Genomic DNA, 13,885 nt, shown 5'->3' on the forward strand with positions numbered 1-13,885 from the left:
TACAATGTTTTACGATTTTCACATGGTTTTAAAATAATTTTAAATTCCATTTGGCAACAGACCGGCATACCTAGACTATTCTTAAAGCTTTTAAAAAAAAAGATATACGCGAAACAATAACTGAGCGCATCAAACACCGGTGGCAAAATTCAAAATTTCAAACACGCGATGCGATCGCATCACATAATTAAAATAAAGAAAACAAAAAAATTACGTTCGTAATATTAATTGTGTATAATAATAATATGTAAAAACCGGAATGATTTAAAACCTTCTCCGCAACATTAACCATTCATGATGCAGTGCAGTATAATAATAATAATAATAATAATAATAGGAGATATAAAAATCACGGACATTATTATTTTGTATGTGTACATTATCATATCTCAGTATAATGCTGCAGAGTATATATAATATTATATCGACTATTTAAAGCATGATGTATATAGATTTGTGGAATTTGAATGAAATTCAGAACACAAAAGCTTTTTCTCTCCCTCTCGGTCGTCATCGACCACCACTTTATAGCGCCCATTGCATGATGTCATCATAATAATATTTGAATTCTAATACACCGTGTTAGCTGTAATAAAAATCATTGCATAATATTATAATAATAATACACGAGCCGTAAAAAATCAAAACACTCGCGATAATTAGTTGAATAGTTTGGAATTATTCGTGTCGCAGTCTATAATTTATTTATTATGGAACGTTTCTAAACGATCGTCAAATGCGCCATAAGACACTTGCGAAATGTTAGGTAAGTACCGCTTAAACAATGAAAATATGCAAATTCAGCCATAATAATTTATATACATAGTTTATGTTTTGGACATAAACATAATATATTATACTAGGTATGTGCAGTCGCGGGTTCGTGAATAAAAAAGGGTGCGCTGGACACGATAAATCGTTTTCGTGTAGCTATATTATTTGGAAAAAAAAAAAGCTCTACATTTATTTTGTTAAATATTGTCGACTCTACCTGCCTTCATGTTTGTATTCAACAGTGCGAATTTTAATATTTAATAATGACGACAAGGTGTAGTATACATATTATTATGACTGTTATATCAGACGTATCCATTAATGCTAATATATACACCGCATTCGACTTCGTCTTCCTGCTCGGTGCACGCACAAAAATGAGTCCGTCATTTACTCTATAACCCACAAATAATATAACGATTAATATAATATAGAAAATAGGGATTTCCCTGTATAACATAATATTCAACACTGCGGCTAAGCAGTAACCCCACGGAATCGAACGTGTTCGACCCGTTGCAGACTTCGTACAGTCCTCGTGGCACGGCAATGATGAATATATTATTATGTCAACGTTCTCAGCACTAAAAAAATTTTCATCGGTAAACCGTGGGTAGTGTGGGAAATAAGTTGCGGAAAAATGTATTTATTACGAACGAAAAAAACAAAATGGTGACAACGATTCCCATCACTGCAGCGCGTAAAAATAAAATACACAGCGACGAATAGCGAGTAGACTGAGGACACACTCCCTTTGTTGAATCATTTTAATGTTCATTTCACATTTCAAAAAAAAATAAATAATTAAACGTTTTATAAACAAAATACATTAAGCATATTATTATTAAAACATCATAAAACATTATACCTATATAATTTTTACTCAACACAACTTGTTATTATGTTTCAGGTTTTTGAAACATTGTACTTGACAGATTTATCAAGTTTATACTTCATTAGGTAAGTTTGTAAAACGAAATACAAAAATACACTTGTAATTAAAACTGATGTTATGGTAAAATCCAAGATGATTTAAATGACAAAGAAAATATTTTTTCCTGTTTTATTCAATAATTTGGCATTATTTTAATGTACATTTCTGCTTAAATATCTCAAAATTAATGATATCATTATAATAACATTAATAAATTATTAAATGCACAAGTTTGGTTATAATCAAAATTAAAATGTTTATTTTTCTCTGTAAAATTAAAAGTATGAAATACAAATCAGGAAACACTCTCTGCTGTATTTTAGGATTTCACTGTAGTTAGTAAGTCACTGTAATGGATTTGTTAAATTTAAATTCACCGATGATTAAATTTAAATGATAAAATTAATCACAGTGATTAAGAGAGGTGGTGTATAAAAAAGAAATTTTGCATAATATGTATATTCCCATATTTATAAATGGCTGTATTGTTGTATGACAAACTTATGATAAGAACCTTAAAACATACAATTACAATACATTTTCAAGTACCGCAGGTAATTAAAATTGAAAATTGTATGCATTTTTATTTGAAAAATAATTGCGAATAATTGCGAATTTGTATTCACACCAGAATAGATTTCTTCAACGTTGAAGCTCAAAGCAAATTAAACGTTACATCAGCCACACACACAAATTAAATGAATCGCGCATCGTTGTAAGACCAATACTACCTTCACTTAGAACATATTATTATTAATATTAAATAAAAATCAATAATATTTCCACAAAAAAAAAAACCCATAAAGATTAATTTTTAAATCGTATTATTTACACAATTATTTATGCGATATGGAATATATTTTATATTATATTATTTTGAAAATGTTAAAATGACCGTTTAATTTACCACAGACCGAAAATTTCAATTCAAACAATAATATTTTATCTCCTTGCAACCTATCATACATACGTAGACAATTTAGAATTAATTAACCCGTTGTGTATACGAGTAGGTATTTTTAGTAATGAATCTTTTTAATTTCCATTACTCCATGCAAATGTTATCTATTAATTAAATGTCATATTCTACTGAAGCTAATTCAATTAAAGTTTGACATTTAAATTACTTCTTTCTGGATTACATTTACATTTTAAATTAATAAAGTTCACAAACCTTACGGATTTTAGTGGATGATTAAATATTTATTTTTTTATATAATAGCATATTCGAACGCAAAAAAAAATAACGTAATATTGTAACGTCAAGTCGTATTACGTGGTTTATTATATATATATTATATATATATTTTTTTTTTTTATTAAATTATAAATATTCGCGGGTTTTTATATGTACACATATAATGAAGCCACAAACATTGTATTATAATGTTATAGCACAAGTCGTTAAAAAATTGTGTTATACTGTTATTACTTATTATTATTATTCAAAGGCAGCGTCCATTTATTATTTTTATAATAATTTTCTCTCTCTTGGAAACCCACACCCCATATAAGTACTACAAATTACAATTTAATATAAAATTATATTATTACAGTCGAATGCAGTCCAAATCGTGTAAGTGTATTCGATGGACTTTCTGATATTATATATTATATATTTTGTTTTGTATTTAAACGTGTGCCTGACCGTTTTTTTACTTTTTTTAATAATACAGTGTGTTTGTGAGATTTTATTGTGTTTGAATGAACATTTAAAAACAATTTGTTACACGTCGTCGTCTGTCTGTCGTATATCGTGATTTTTCCGTTTTGTGCAGCAGTGCACCGGTCTACGGCGACACACTATAATAATATATATTCGCACACGTACAGGTGTGTGTGTGTGTGTGTGTGTGTGTGTGTGTGTGTGTGTGTGTGTGTGTGTGTGAGTGAGCATGTGAAAAAAACCGAATTAATCTCCGCCATCTTTTGACCCGGAACCTTTAATGCGTTCGCGTCAGTTTCTGTCAGCCAAAATTTATGATGTCTTACCTCGTTCAGTCGGATACCGCGAAGGAAATGACGTTTTCTTATAAATGTCTCTGTCACCCCGTGTATATATACATTTTATACGTACCTACATCCTGGTTCGTATCCGTTTATCCTCCGGGCACGACTGCTCAACTATTACGTCTACAACGGTACTATACTATACATTATGTAGACGGCACACATAGCTACTGTAGGTGGCTACATACTGCACTGTGTTTCCGGACGTTTCGTCTTAACTTTAAAAAATAATTGATTTTTTAACTTTTTTTTTATTTCAACTAATTCAATTCAGTGACTGCTACTGAACAACCGTTTGTTTAATATCACGAATTCGAGATTAATATTGAATTGAGCTTACCCTGCAGATCACGTTACTGGTAAGCGGCGGTAAGTCTTGAAATTATAATTTCAATGAATAACGGATTTCCCTTAGATACCCGAAACTCCCGTTTTAATGTTTCACTGTAGTTGATTCCTGCTTAGCTTCCGTCTTCAGAATAAGTAACAAGATAGGTTTCTATTCCACTCCCTATCATTGTAACTAACATAGTTAGAGGTTTCTACGGAAAACCCATGAACTGTATTAGGGGTTATGGGTCGTCCCGGATGGAATCGTTCTGAATTTTGATGATTCTAAATAACGGCGTATATCTGATGGTGGAAATGGAAACATGTAATGCTCAATGTATAGATACCACACTATCGGTGACATGATAACAATATTATAGCCGTTTAAACTCAACAGATGATAATATTATAATAATGTAGTAGCAGACATTGTTTAATAGGAAAAAAAACTATTCTATTCCATTTGTCCGAAATAGCTTTGACAATTAATAATATAAATTATTATTTTAAACATTATAGCTTTCCGGGTGTGGGCATCCGTTCCCGGGTCTGTGTGCAATGTGTGCATATCATGGCGTGTATATTATGTAATAATGGACTGTTATGGGTAGAGTATTCTGACAACAATACTAGTATTATACCCGTATTACACGCATTTGATTGTGTGTTCGCGTGTTTTAACTGAAAAAAAATAATAATAAATATAATGCACAATATACATTATATACTTATAATATGCATTTTTAATGATAATTTTGACGTATACGTTAAGAGTTTGGAAATGATTTATGCTTTGCATTTAGGGGGTGTGAAGGGTAAACTGAGTATTTTATTTAAAATAATAAGGTTTAGTAGTGAATAACTATACGTTAAAAAAGTTGTTTTTTCAAAAAAAAAAATACAAAAAAAACCCTACTCTGTGAGTAAAATTTACTTAAGTGTCTTTATTTTTCATTTTAGTATTATTAAAATGCAGTTAGTGTACTCAGCGATTTAATAAATAACTTTTGTAAATAATACAGTTTGACATTCGAAACCAAAAAATCAGTGTACCGAAAATAGCATCAAGCACTTTAGATGGTTTTTTTTTATGATGAGTATCATACTATTATAAGCGGTCATATAATAGTACCTATACCTATTTGTACCAACTTCTAAGGCGAACTCTGTCTGCAGTTTGTGTTATCACATAGGTAGTTATTATCTACTTATACAGATTCAAGGAACAATTACCGCACGCATTTCGGCGATGAACTTTGGTCGTATAATAATTGTATTACCTAGGTAGATAAAATATGATATTGGTATTCTTAAATGCCGAATGCGCTCACTACAACTACAATAAATTACAATGTAACGTTAGGATTCTTCCGGGTGCCGATAGTCAGATATTTTACTTATTTTCACGACTTATTGACGTCAACCGAACGAATTGCGACGCGTTCGTTGGGCCATTCTCCTTAAAATGTTTGGCTCAACAACACCACCGACGTATGTGATTCGACCAGTGCGAACGCGCAGGGCTGGATCTAGACTTTCAGATGCCCGGGGCAAATGTTTTTTAGAAGTCTCTAGCAGTAAACAAAACCCAGTATCTAAGTAATTAAGGAAAAAAATAAAAAAAAGTTGCCAACTTGCACGTTATAACTACCCATATATCTACCTAAAAGTGTTTGCTTCAAGTGTGAAATACCGTTGTGGCGCTGTATACCTATCACAACTTTCAACATTAATTTAATGATATTAATATTATAATAAAAGTATTAAACCCTTGTAATTTAAAGAGTAAAGGTAAGTATATTAATCTCATAACATTTTATTTATTAAGTTTTTAAAATTAAACCTTCACACTGTTACATTAATAATAAATTATAATCACAGTTTAATTAAATTTATTACTTTCGATATACAGTAAATAGTACAATCGAAATGAGTTAAATCAAATTTGTTAAATATAAATACATTTTTATAAATTTGGTACTTTTCTTGATTTTTTCACTGCAAAGTCGTTTATAATTTCAACAAATGATAGAAAAAATCCGGTACATAACTTCATTAATATTTTTTTTTTAGATACAATTCCGGCATCCGGATGCTCCTCGAATATCAGCTGCCCGGGGCAAGTGCTTTTAGAGCCCTCCGTCAAATCTGACCTCGTTCGTGTATTATGAGCATAATATATTATCACGCTATCGTGTTATGTATATAATATTATAATTATATTATACATTTGTTCTTAAATTTATAATATTTTTAAATTTTGATTGTATATATAATATATTTTATTAAAATATACGGCTAGGGTGTGTTCATGGTATGCGTCTCGCGCCATGTTTTCGGTTTCCCCCAAAGAGATTTCCCGGGAAAACGCGGTACCTCGTCCCGTGCATTGTGTCATAATAATAAATTACAATGCACAATTTAGTGATTCGTCTTGGGCGCCATTTTGTCAAGGTGAATTTTTTGTATACATCCTAATATCAACTTAGTAATTTATATAATACATGACTCGTACGTTAAATAACGACTGGTTAGTGACTCGTATGTTGCGCGTGCGTAATATTACTGTTGTTCCTCGGTGCTTGAACTTAATATTATTATCTGCACGGACGGTGTTAGCCGAAGGAAATCGTTTTCCCAATAAAACAACTCTATGCTAATATCATCATGTTTATATTATTATTATTATTATTGTGATAGTGTTATAGTGTTGAATGTTCGGCCGCGTTTACCGATTATGTTTCCGAGTGCTCGATATTATATTGCTCGGGGGGCAACTATTTATACTACATAGCGGAGATTCGCGTATTTTAAAATTATTTTACACAATGTATATTTTGTTCTTGCCGACATTTATTATTGCTTGCCCGTTGTATTACTCGGTGTGTTTCGGTGCTTTCGAATGAATATCCACCACTAGGGCGTTTAAACTGTTAGCGCAAACGTTTTATTTCCCTTTAATTTTCGGTATTTTCAGCCGTCTGCCTTCCGAGTATCCGTTTCTGTTTGTCGAGCCAAACACATCATTTTCACAGTCGCCAAAAACATCACATGCCTATTGTATTCGAGGAATCATCTCTATTGTTTATGACATTCAGATTATATAGTTACTCTATGATATTATATTATTTATAGCACTGTCTATCATATTAATTTATATAAACCCGCAGGTGCCTATCGCGAATCAAATATAATATGCTTGATAATATGAAGTATAATAATATGTTTGGCATAGTGCCGAGTTGATATTATTTAACTGATAAAAATTATTAAACTATGAGTTGTGACTAATGTATTCATGTGTTCATAATATTTTTAACACAAATTATTATAATTAGTTAGGTACTGTATAAATATGTACCTAATAATATGTTTATTTTTGTATACTTGTGTACTGAGTTACGTCAATAATAAGTCCAACTTTTATTTATTAGTTTATTCAGTACCTAAGTTAATATTTTTGTTTGTAACAAATCGAGTAAATTGTCTCCACTCCGAATACAAATTTCATATATTGTAACAACTCGGAAAATTAAAATATTATATTTAGTACGTATTGGGTTTAAAATAATGCATTTTAATTCGCAACAGAATTTAGCGTCCATAATTTATTTATTGTATGTATTTTTTAAAAGAGAGCAAAAGTGCATATTATAATAATATTATATTATGCTGTTTGAAAACAAAGAAAACCACATTGTCTATATAATTTGTATTCAATCTGCTTATGTATATTATATTAAACTTTATACGACTAATGTTTAAATTATAATAATGACAATGTAATTTAAAATCATATATTATTATAATTTTTACTGAAACCAATAATAATAATAATAATAATATTTTTGTCATTATAAACTGAAAATGTATTTTTTGTAATCTGTCATTGGAGTTGTAATTGATTATTTTCATTAATAATTGTATCATATCGTTCAATTAATATTCTAGTATTGTGCAGATAACTTTGAGTTTTCATGTACCCTGTTTGGTATTAAAATAATAAATTATGACATGTAGGTATTAATTATTCTATATCATAAAATAAAATAAAACTATGTTTGAATTTGTTCATTAGTACCTATACATTGGATGTATTCCAGCGCAGTTTTATGTTGCATAATTATTGAAAACGTGTTTCATAGAACACCGAAATATGTTTAGATAATAATGGTATACGAGATAATTAATCATAGTAAATAATATTGTTGTTAACATAATATTTGTAATGATATTACAATATTGCATAATTAATAATGTCAAAGGTCTTAACATACAATAGAACCGTAGTTAGTGGGACATCAAAGCAGATTGAATACGGCTTATTATAATATAACATCACCCAGGTCTGACGACTATAATCAATTATGAGCGGCTGAACATTTAGCCGTGCCATTTGTCACCATAGCCCAATGATAGCGATACATTATAATGTGATGAACCCTTAAGATTGTAGCAGAGATAGCAGATAAAAACCTGGCGGCGACGATTTAAATAAATGTTAGAGTAGCTGATTACAATAATCTCAAAGTGTATACGCAACACTTAAATTGTTTACATGTAATTAATTAGTTGTTAAAACAATACATTTGAATCTTAAATCTATGCGTTCCAATATTCCTTTAACAGCTGCATTAAAAATACCATAGTGGGGCGTACGCGGAATAGTTATAAAATGTCATAAAATTATTGTTTTTAACGAGAATCTATACAAATATCTCATCCCATTCCCACTGCCAAGTGTCGAATATTATTTTTAAATTTCATATTTTTTTTTATATACTTATTTATACTGTACCTATACCTATCCGGCTATCTTGATTTTTAGAAGAAATACACTTTTTTTTTCAGAAATCTCAAAGCACTACAACTTTAATACGGAATCAGACCCGTATATTATATCGATCACCAACTTAACTTTTCTCGAAGCCATACCTACCCAGTACCCACCTACTTAAATATTTTATATTTCTTCGCGAATAACGTGATAAGCGTCTAGTATTGCACTACATATTTTTATAACATAATATTTATTATACATTTTATTAGTAATCTGGTATTATTGTTGACGTATTTGTATTAAATTCTTAAACGTTGATATTATAATACCGGATTATGTCCACTTTTCGATAACAATGCAGTCGAATCTCCACAATATTGTTGTGGCGCAAAATTTTTAAACGCCGATAGCTGATGCCTCCTGATACCCACTGATTAATTTACGACTGCGGTTTAACGATGATAATATTAATATGAAATTTCACGGATATATTTTGTAATACACATTAATATTACGGACAATGTTTTTTGGACAAAAGTTAAATTTATTTGTTAATACATACACTCGGTCATTGACAACGGACGTATGTTCAACAATTTGAAAACAACGATAACCATATATAATTTAGGGGAGGAAAAAAAGTAGCGTTCCAACAATATGGTGCGCCAGCGCGTACAAAACTTTGGTCCGGGGAATACCTAGTCCTTGGATTCCTGGGCTACTGTTTTGGTGCCTTGCTATTGAATGGCCTAAAAGATCAATAGATTTTCCACCACTTTACTTTTTCTCTGAGTTAATTTAAATAAAATAGTATACGAAACTCCAAGCCGAGGCATGAACATATTGAAACAATAAATATATAAAAATACTAAAAGTATCTTAGTCCCAATACCTATAGCTATTACTTATTTCAAAAAACAAAATGTAAATGTATTGAACGTTGTGCATTCGTTATTGAGTAATAATAAAAGTTCATTTATTTTTGATGATTAAAAAAAAAAATTAAGACAAAACTGTTTTAGAAAACTATTTCAATTTAACTCGTTGTTCAGTGTGACAAGACATTACCTATATAAGGTGTAAAAGAAAGACGTGACGAAAAAAAAAATATGGTACTTAAACGTATGACAAAAATTATTATAATTATATGATTAGTAAATAATTTAAGAAATATACTCATGTCAACAAATTCCCAAAAGAAATATTTTGAAAAAAGTTATTACGTTCCAAATTCATTTAATCAAAAAAATATTGATATTTTAAAAAATAAACTACTTGACTTAGATAAATGTTTTTACTATCAAAATTGTTCTTATAATCAGATTCACAAATTGGCTATTTTGAATATATCCAAAAAAATTTAAAACAAATTTAAAATTTTTTTTTTCAGTGTTAATAATTTTTTGTATGATAAATGTTAAGCGCAAATGACTATAAATTATACCTATATTATGTAAAAAAAAAAATTTGAAATATTGATTAGAACAAAAGTTATTCTAAAAGTTACATTTTGTATATTATCATATTAAAAATAATATTTATTATAATATTTATGTATTTATTAGTATATATTTAAAAAAAAAAAAACAGAAAAAAATACGTAAAAATGGACAATCGATAATTTACCTTCATCTTGTATAGTAATAAAAAATAAGCTTAGTTCGTGTATGGATAAAACGTATTACTGTGATAAATTGTACTTATCTGGTGCTTAATCAGATACCGGGTTTTTGTTTTTAAAATACTGTTGAGACAAATTAGATACTAATAAACTTAATTTGGTTTAGTAGCTTTAATTTAATTAATTAATTTACTTCAAGTAAGATCGTCGGAAGTAATAATAAATTAATTAAGCGAAATGTTCGAAAACAGTGAGAAATAAATATCACACTGATTCGATTTTAAAAATAGATTTTTGAATTAGAAAGAAAAAAATGTAAGTACATACATGAATTATTGGAGCGTTGTATAAATTTAAATTTTAAATTTAAAAAAAATAAAAATAGGTCATACGAACGAAAATCACGTGAGTATTCATTTATCAAGATTTACCTTTTTGTTCAAGGATAATTAAAAAAAAAAAACCCGGAGTTCAACAAAATAAGACTATTCAACTTTCCTAAAACCTAGTCATAAAGGTTTACGTGTATTGATGTGTCGACATATTAAAAATAATACAATACCAACGTTTCAAATGAGTTCTTATAGTTGATGCCTTGATGGTTCTACAAAAAGAATATTGTTATCTATGACCCATATTAAATATTTAGGTTTAATAGTAATTATTATTTTGTGCAATCCATACAATTAACGTTAAACTTTTACCTTGTATAATCTATCTATAATGTATAATCTTAGTTTTGATTTTCAACTAATATATGTTTTTTCAGAAAAAGAAAGGTCATTTTCTGAATACTTTAATGTAAAAACGCTGAACTATTAATTTGTTGTTAATAATCATTTATTATGTTTAGATAAGCAGTTATGTAGTGAGGACCCTCCCCCCTTCCACACAGTTGTATGTTGTCGTACTTCACTCTTCAACACTTCAAATGTCCATAAATATTATACTTAGTTCAATTATCGATACTAATGTATGAATATTTGCATAGACATATTCTACTTTAGTATGTAATAAAATCAAAATAGTGTTTGCAATTTAAAAATATGATAAAGCCGTAAATAAAAACATAGAAAAAACAACTAAGAAATCGATTTTGTTCTTTTTTTGTTGAACAAAATACATACCAACGAAGTACGTACTGTGACCTCATATTTTCAAATAGTTGTTGAATTAGTCAATTCCAAAGATTTAAAAATACTATAAACCAATAGATATCAAAAGTTTGATTTTTTTAAATTTTTTTTTTTTTATTAGGGTTAAGGCTTCGACTACTAGGTCATTAGCCTGTGGTATTGTAGGGGAGGGTACTGTTGATTTATTTACTCGTGTGTGTTTGTTTTGGCAGAATTTTTGATTTGGGCACCCGTAGGTATCTGCCATGCCCGGGTGGGGGATGGCGGCACTTGTTCTCCGGACACCGTGACTTGCCCGAAGAAAAATGCCGCCCGCGACCGAGGTATCGAACTCACCTCGGCCACTCCGTCCCCCCTTTTTTAATATTGTGTGGGTACATTTATTACATTTTAATTAATAACAAGATTTCTACAAAATATGATATCAACAAACCAAATTCCACTACAGTGTGTTATAACTTATAACTAAAACTTTTGTTAATTTAGACGGCGGAGTATTTGGGAATCGTTCGTTTTTACTAGAGCATAAACATCAAAAATATAAACGAGGAAGGATCTGTCACCAAATCTCCATCCCCTCCCCCCTAATACCCGTGTAAGGGTATACACTACTGATATTAGAACGGTAATAATGAAACATCGTATAATATAAAAGTATGTATTAGACTACTATAGAAAATATTACAGCAGCTATAATATATCGGTAATTTTTGTACTTCCCTATAAAATATACTATAATGCCCATTATAGTAAGATGACTGGATAACGAGTTGGTTGATGATTTGCAAAGTTCCTACTTTAGAACTAACACGTGAGAGTAACATTTTTTTTGCCCACTGTATGTGTTCTAAAATTATCTATAACTTACCCTACAGAATTACCGGGTTTGTTTATTATAATAATATAAAAACTATCATATTGGCAATATAATAATAAAATTACCATAATAAATTGATATTGTGTTTATTCATTTTAATCCACATCGATGAGGTCTGTTATACGCTTGTAAAAAGCGCGTCACCTCGTGTAAGGGAATAGTGTTGATTTGGGACGGATCAGCTTATAGAGTATAATCTATTGATTTGTTAGTTACAACATGTATACTATTCTGATTCTATTATTAATATTCAATAAACACCCTGGGTAAAACGGTATCTGTAAATCGTATACATTTAACAACACAATTTATTATTGATTGATTTGGTTGTTATTATTGATTATTATTGATATTTACTTCTTGTGTATAATATTATTCTTAATTCATACCAATCAACGAATGGGAAAAAAAAAGTACAATGCAATGCTAAGATGTTTGAATGATATGTAATTTTTCTATAAAAAATAATATAGTTGTTTTAAATTATAACATTTAACTAATACCCTTATACGCTTATAAGATTAATTTATTGCAAATCATTTAAATGAATACTTAATCGATAGATACCTAACCTACACGTCCCTATCTTTATTATGTAATACAAATTAAAAACATATTTTAATTCAAAATACAAATGTTTATAATAATTGCTATTGAAATGTTACAATATTGTAATCAAACATAATATCATATTTATATTAATGATTGTTTGTAATTGTTTAGTTACAACTTGTAGATACAACAGTTATTACGCATCTATTTTGAAAAAATAAGTGACTACAGACATATTAGAATTTAATGTCTTCCAAAAGTTATTAGCATTATACTTTTAATCATGTATAATTCAATTTATTTGTATTAAAATAAGGCCAAGTTTTGTTACAAGACATCCAAAATGATTTTAATTTCTTAACAAAATGTTAGTAAAACTATGTCATTAATCATGAAACCAATAAAATATTGAGAAAAGGTTAATACTCAGAAACCACAAGTATTAATTAATAACTTTATGTAGCTTATTAGTAAGTTATTAATTATTACGACGACAGTTCCCATATGTATAGCACAAATCGTAATAATCATTATTAATTTTATAGTTTTGTTACAATCAAGAACTATATAAAATGTATTTTATGCTAATTTTTTATTCACTTTTTATTTATATAAAAATCAAAGGCTACAGGTTACTTATGTGAAATGTATTAATTACTTCTATAATTAGTATTTATTAATTATAATATTAATAATAATTACTTTTATATAAATTAAAACACATTAAAGTACCTACCGACGATTCTATAAAAGATCCAAAAAACATCATTAAATGTATTTTATTTGTCAAATATAGGTAATGTAATATTTTCACATCAATTATTGTTTGTGTTTACAGTATAATAATATGAATGGCCAGTTTGAATATATA

General features: G+C 28.8%; 1 protein-coding gene across 3 annotated transcripts in view; it reads left to right on the plus strand.

The window, feature by feature from the left end:
• Nucleotides 1-13,885, plus strand: part of LOC132946068 (BAI1-associated protein 3) — a 170,892-nt gene that overhangs the window by 24,340 nt on the left and 132,667 nt on the right. For all 3 annotated transcript variants that reach the window (XM_061015891.1, XM_061015892.1, XM_061015893.1), the window contains exon 2: nucleotides 1,685-1,734. The gene's annotated coding sequence lies outside the window, so the exon portion shown is untranslated. The remainder of the gene's footprint in view (nucleotides 1-1,684; nucleotides 1,735-13,885) is intronic.

The sequence above is a fragment of the Metopolophium dirhodum genome, chromosome 6 (assembly GCF_019925205.1).
Source record: "Metopolophium dirhodum isolate CAU chromosome 6, ASM1992520v1, whole genome shotgun sequence".
NCBI lineage: Eukaryota > Metazoa > Arthropoda > Insecta > Hemiptera > Aphididae > Metopolophium > Metopolophium dirhodum.